We start from the raw sequence: 7,199 nt of genomic DNA, 5'->3' as shown, positions 1-7,199 counted from the left end.
ATCTAAAGACCGTATATTTAAACTAAATCCTTAGGAATTACAATTACGAACAACTTAAATTCGAAGGAATACACAGAAAATGTTGTGGGAAAGGCTAACCAAAGACTGCGTTTTATTGGTAGCACACTTAGAAAATGTAACACATCTACTTAGGAGACTGCTTAGACTACGCTTGTCCGTCCTCTTTTATACTGATGCGCGGTGTGGGATTCTTACCATATAGGATTGACGGAGTACATCGAAAACGTTCAAAGAAGGGAAGCACGTTTTGTATTATCGCGTAGTAGGGGAGAAGGTGTCACTGAAATGATACAGGATTTGGGCTGGACATCATTAACTGAAAGGCGTTTTTCGTTGCTACGGAATCTTTTCACGAAATTCCAACCACCAACTTTCTCCTTCGAATGCGAAAACATTTTGTTGACAACGACCTACATAAGGAGAAACGATCATCATGAGAAAATAAGGGAAATCAGAACTCGTACGGAAAGATATAGGTGTCCGTTCCTTCCGCGAGCTGTATGAGATTGGAATACTATAGAATTGTGAAAGTGGTTCGATGAACCCTCCGTGAGACACTTAAATGTGATTTGCACAGTATCCATGTAGAAAGGAAATAAATCTACAGGGAGTAACAAATAGCTGTTTACAATGTATCACAGTCTAGTAGAAGTTTTTCGGACGAGCAATTTGGCACAGGATATCTGTCGTCTACCAAACTGACAAACAACCTCAGATCGCAAACTGAAGGGATCACTGCTGTCAGCTGAAGCGGAATATTATGCGAAATCATCGGCGATGAGCGAAAATGTGTACCGGACCGGGACTCAAACCTGGGATGTCCTGCTTATAGGGCAGGTACATTAACCACTGCGCCATCCGAGATACAGCTTTTGTATCCCGCCTGGAAGGCAACGCGTGGGTAGGAGCAGGAAAGGTGAAAATCTCTCGGTACTGCAGTGTGAATTAAAATCACTTTTACTTTAGCAATAAGAGTAATTCATAACTTTGCCCTGAGGCTGAATCCATAGTGGTGCTCGTAGAGCTGAGCTGCGCCTGCTAGAGGGCACTGTCGTCATTGTCTATCGTAGTGCCAACTCAACTGGCAGCTACGTCGTGGCTTCCTAGCTATGGACACCACATCCCTCTCCCCTGAAACGACGCACCGTCGGCGGGTGGAGGGACCAAGGGGCGGCGCAGCTGAGGGGGTGGTCAGCGGAACTGCTGGGGCGCGCTGTCCACCCGCGATCCCGAGGCGTCGAGGAACACACCCCGTGGAAAACCTGCCCAGGCCGCGCACCGCCACTGGGTATGCTCAGATGAGGAGGCGTAGCAACGACCTCCATGGGCGACGGCGGCGGCGGCGGCGGCGTGACGTCAGCCTCAGCGTCCACCGGTTCCGGCACTGCGGAGGAACAGGGCGGCGGCGGCGGGGCTGGAGGTGGGGGCCGTGGCGGGGGCGAGAGGCGACCGTTTGGTGCAGGTGACCGGACCGGCAGCGGCGACGACTGCAGGCGCGCCCGTGGAGGCGCGGGTGGCGGAGGTGCCGTCGGTGGAGTCGCGGGCTGAGGCGGTGGAAGCCGCGAAGCCTCCAATTCTGCCAGAAAACCACCAGCGGCAGAAAACTGAGGATGGCACAAACGGATCTGGTTCCGGTGTCGCTTGACAGTGCCGGAGGAAGCAGGAATGACAAATAACGCGCGCCCAAGACGGCGAAGAATGCGCCCCTGCTCCCAGCGCTGCCTGCCAGAGAAAACTCGATAGAACACCAAATGATGCTGCGCCAAACCCGAACAAGGCGAAGCAGCGGGAGTGCGTGGCGGCTGGTGCAACAGCTGCAGGACCGACCGATGTGCGCAGCCATGTAGCAATTCCGGTGGGGAACGGGTGCTGCACGGCTGAGAGCGATACGAAGCAAGGACAGTCCAGAGCGTGCGCTCGCGAGAGTGCGTGGTGCGCAACTTGCTCATCTGCGACTTATACACACAAAGCGTTCAGCCTCGCCATTCAACTGGGGGTGGTATGGGGCTGAGGTCAGATGGCGAATGCCATTAGCAGCGCAGAACGCTTCAAACTCTGAGGACACGAATTGGGGGCCATTGTCAGAGACAATAACTCCAGGAAGGCCCTCAATCCAAAAAATAGACGTCAAAGCCCGAATAGTACTGGCAGATGTAGTAGAAGTCATAGGTACAACAAAAGGAAAGTTGCTATACGCATGAATAACTACCAACCAGTGGGTGTCCCAGAAAGGACCCGCAAAATCAATATTCACGCGCTGCCAAGGCGCAGTAAGTGTTGGCCACGGAAAGAAACGCTGGCGGGGAGCAGATTGATGCTCCGCGCAAGGGCAACAATTAGCAAGCAAATTCTCAATTTGTTTATCAATGCCGACCCAAGTGCAGTTACGAGGCGCTAATTGCTTTGTCCGCACTATACCCCAATTACTAGTGTGCAGCAGTCTGAGGATTTCCGACTGGAACGAACGAGGTACAACCACATGAGACAGATCATTGTCAGTTTGTAACAAGATAACACTGTGGTGTACAGACCACTTGTCAAGTTGCGCAAAGTAGCGTCGAACAAGTGGATCACGAATCTGCGTAGCAGATGGAGGCCACTGAGTACAAATATACTGCAAAAGAATCTGCAAAGAAGCATCGGCGGCTGTCGCAGAAGCAATGCGACGAAAATCCGCCGGAAAACCATCAGTGAAGTCCTTATCTTGCGAATGAATAAACATGCAGGACAGTTCGGAAGAATCGAACACTTCGTCAGGACCGATAGGTAAACGAGACAAAGCATCAGCATTGCCATGCTGGGCTGTAGGCCGAAACAAAATTTCGTAATTGTAGTTAGACAAACAAAGACCAACGTTGCAACTTTTGCGCAGTACGGGCCGGAACTGACTTTGACGGGTGGAACAACGACGTCAAAGGCTTATGGTCGGTGACCAAATACAACTTGCGACCGTACAAAAAATCTTGAAATTTTGTCACTCCATATACAATAGCTAAAGCTTCTTTCTTGATTTGAGAATAGTTTTGCTGGGCGGAATTGAGCAACTTGGACGCAAAAAGCGATCGGGCGATCGACAGAATTAATGCAGTTCGAGAGAACCGCTCCTATGCCGTGAGTAGATGCATCGACAGCCAAAACAACTGGTTTGGAGGGATCGAAAGGAATTAAACATCACTCAACAAAGCAGATTTGAGCTTGTGGAAAGCAGCGTCACATTCCGAAGACCAAACAAAAGGAACGTTCTTACGCCGAAGACGATGCAAAGGCGCTGCAATCTGCGCTGCAGTTGGCATAAACCGAATATAATATGTAATTTTGTCCAACACAGACTGAAGTTCTTTCAAGTTCCTGGGCGCTGGCAAGTATCTAATTGCACTGAGATGTGACGGCGAGGGGTGGATACCCTGTCCGTTAATCATATGTTCTAAATACTGAATCTCAGTTTGAAAAAAAAATTGCACTTGTCTGTTACACTTTAGTCCTTCCTGCAAAAGTATCGTAAATAACACACGCAAATTCTGCAAATGTTCGTCAGGGGTGGGACCTGATACAACTATATCGTCCAGATAATTTGAACAACCAGGGACAGTGGCACACAACTGCTGCAAATAAGACTGAAAAATAGCGGGAGCCGAAGCGCAACCGAACGGAAGGCGGCGAAACGTAAACAAGCCAAGGTGGGTGTTAATCACAAAATAGCGCTGCGACTGTTCGAGCGGAATCTGGAAGTATGCGTCCCTCAAGTCAATCGTGGAGAAGAATTCTCCCACATCAAGCTTATCAAAAAATCTTCAGGACGCGGTAAGGGAAATGTAGCTACCACTGTCTGGGGATTGACGGTAAACTTAAAGTCAGCACAAATACGGAGACGACCGTTTGGTTTCTTCACACACACTATAGGCGATGCCCATGGCGAAGCAGAAACGGGTTCAATGACACCACTGTATTGCAAGTGCGCAAGTTCAGCAGCTACGGCGTCGCGCAGTGTGTGCGGTACCGCGTGTGCGCGCCGGAAAATAGGCATGGCATTGTCTTTAACTACAACCTGCACTGCAAAGTCTGTGGCACAACCAAGGCCATCAGAAGAGAGTTTAGCAAAATCATTGCACAGTGCGGCAACACTGTCTGCATGGTCACTAGCGTTGATGCAAAGTACATTGTCCTGAATTGCGAGGCCAAAAAGTTCAAATGCGTCCATGCCAAAAATGTTCGTAGCATCACTAGAGCTGAGCACATGGAAAGACACTGTACGGGTCGTTGCACCATACGTGGCTTGCAAACTACACACGCCGAGCACTGAGATTTCCTGTCCAGTAAATGCAGTATCGAATGGCAACGACGAAGCGAGGGCGAACCAAGCAAGTCATACGTCGTTCTGTTCAGTAAACAAACTGACGCACCAGTGCCCAGCTGCACGCGAACAGAACGTCCACAAATGTTCAAAGACACAAAAAGTTTCCTTGCATCACGCTGAATGCGAGAGGAAGTGTCTGGCAAAATTTTATTCACCTGACAAGCTGTTGACGCACGTGAAGCAGAAGGCTTTGAATAAATGGCATTAACGTCCATAGGCTGATGTGAATCATAATCATGGCGGTTGCCGTTGCGGTGACGCCCACGCGAGTGACGCGAACGGGAGACAAGTCGTGAATTAGAGGAGGAGGAGGAGGATATTAGGGTTTAACGTCCCGTCGACAACGAGGTCATTAGAGACGGAGCGCAAGCTCGGATGAGGGAAGGATGGGGAAGGAAATCGGCCGTGCCCTTTCAAAGGAACCATCCCGGCATTTGCCTGAAGAGATTTAGGGAAATCACGGAAAACCTAAATCAGGATGGCCGGAGACGGGATTGAACCGTCGTCCTCCGTGAATTAGAGTTTCTCTTACTACACACAGCTTGCACGTGTCCTTTCTTATTACAAAAATAACACTGTGCTTGACGGGATGGGCAACTGTCCCGTGGGTGGGCACGAAAGCAATTCGGACATGATTTCAGTTTCTTGGTGGGTGTCTGGTTTGAGACGTGTTTACTTGTGCGCCGGCTCGGCTGGAGGGCAAGAGGGCACGTGTTATGCCGCGCTAACAGTACACACACGCGGAAGTAGCCATGTCTAATGTATCTTGTCTGTCCAGCAAGTCCACTACTTCCTACAAAGACAGGTTCTCAAATCTCAGGATTTGTTCGCGAATGCGGTGATCCGCCACATTTTGCGCAATAGCGTCTCTAATCGTTATATCCTCATAAGAGCGTCCACATGAGCAATTAAAGTCACAATCAGAAGTTAGTCCCTGAAGGTCCGCTAACCAAGATTTATTCGACTGAGTAGGGCCACGCCGGAGGCGAAATAATTTGTAGCGTACAGCTACCACATTTACACTATCACGGAAGTGGGAGTTGGAAGCATCAATCACTTCGTTGTAAGTTTTAGTTTCTGGGCGGGTGGTGGGAAACAATTTCACGGGCACACGGTACAACACAACACCCGCGTTGGTAATGAAAAAAGCAAGCCGCTCTGTACCTGGTATGTAGCATACTGCGAAGTGTGCATCGAGCTGGGCGATGTATTCTGGTCAGCGTTCAACGTCAGGACTGAAGGCACGAAATGGCGGCGCCATCGGCGACGGCGTCGGTACAGGTGGTGGTGCCGGAGACGCCGTACCAGTTGCAGTTTGTAGTGTGACCAGTCCATTAATGGCAGCAAGCAGCTGCGTCATTTGCTGGGCCTGAAAACGTACAAGATCGGAGAGCGAAGCCTGTTCCTGTGGCGAAGCCATGGTTTACACATATGAGTCTTATACTGAGGCTAGCACGAAAAATAAAGCACTACCGAGCAAAAAAGGAAATGATAGGGGAAACCCTGTCGCCAACTTTTGTATCCCACCTGGAAGGCGACGCGTGGGTAGGAGCAGGAAAAGGTGAAAATCTCTCGGTGCTGCTGTGTGAATTAAAATCACCTTCACTTTAGCAACAAGAGTAATACATAACTTTGACCTGAGGTGCGAAGCTGAAGCGAAGTGTCCCGGGCATCTGCTTTTGATCAAAAGGCTGAGTCTACAATGGTGCTAGTAGAGCTGAGCTGCGCCTGCTAGAGGGCGCTGTCGTCGTTGTCTGTCGTAGTGCCAACTTAACTGGCAGCTACGTCGTGGCATCCTAGCTATCGATGCCACAACAACATTAGCGCACCTGCGCGGAACATCTCGGCACGTCTCACGGGCAATCAACTCTCCTACCGAGCTCTACCTATCCTCAGTCCCTGTGTATAATACTTCCGTTCGCTACTCTGAGATTCCCACTGGAGGTCGAACGTATTTGTGCATCTACACTGAAGAAGGTGGATCCATTGCCCAGCTAAGCGTATCAATGATGTAAATGCATGGCTTCTGTTCTTTTGGACTTTTCCACACTGAAGAAGGTGGATCCATTTCCCAGCTAAGCGTATCGATGATGTAAATGCATGGCTTCTGTTCTTTTGTACTTTTCCACTATGAAGAAGGTGGATCCATTTTCCCAGCTAATCGTATCAATGATGTGAATGCATGGCTTCTGTTCTTTTGGACTTTTCCGCACTGAAGAAGGTGGATCCATTTCCCAGCTAAGCGTATCATTGATGAAAATGCATGGCTTCTGTTCTTTTGGACTTTCCCACACTGAAGAAGGTGGATCCATTTTCCCAGCTAAGCGTATCAATGATGTAAATGCATGGTATATGTTCATTTGGACATGTCTGCACTGAAGAAGGTGGTACACTGTCCAGCTAGGCATATCAGTTGTACGAATGCATGGTGTCTGTTGTTTGAGACATCTCCACACTGAAGATGGTGTATCCATTGCCCAGCTAAGCATATCAATGATGTAAATCTGTCACGTCGTTTCTTTTGGACTTGTCCCCACTGAAAAGTGTGGATCCATGCCCCAGCTAGGTGTATAAGTTATATGAATGCATGGTGTCTGTTAATTTGGACTTGTCCACACTGAAGAAGGTCGATCCATTACACAGCTAAGCTTATCAATGATATGAATGCATGGTGTCTGTTCTTTCCGACATGTCCGCGCTGAAGAAGGCGGTCCACTGCCAATCTAGGGATACCAGTTATACGAATGCTTGGCGTCTGTTCTTTCAGACGTGTGCACACTGAAGTAGGTGTATCCATTACCCAGCTAAGCGTATCAATGATATA

Source organism: Schistocerca americana, chromosome 3, assembly GCF_021461395.2.
Source record: "Schistocerca americana isolate TAMUIC-IGC-003095 chromosome 3, iqSchAmer2.1, whole genome shotgun sequence".
NCBI classification, from domain to species: domain Eukaryota; kingdom Metazoa; phylum Arthropoda; class Insecta; order Orthoptera; family Acrididae; genus Schistocerca; species Schistocerca americana.
This window is presented reverse-complemented; position numbering follows the sequence as displayed.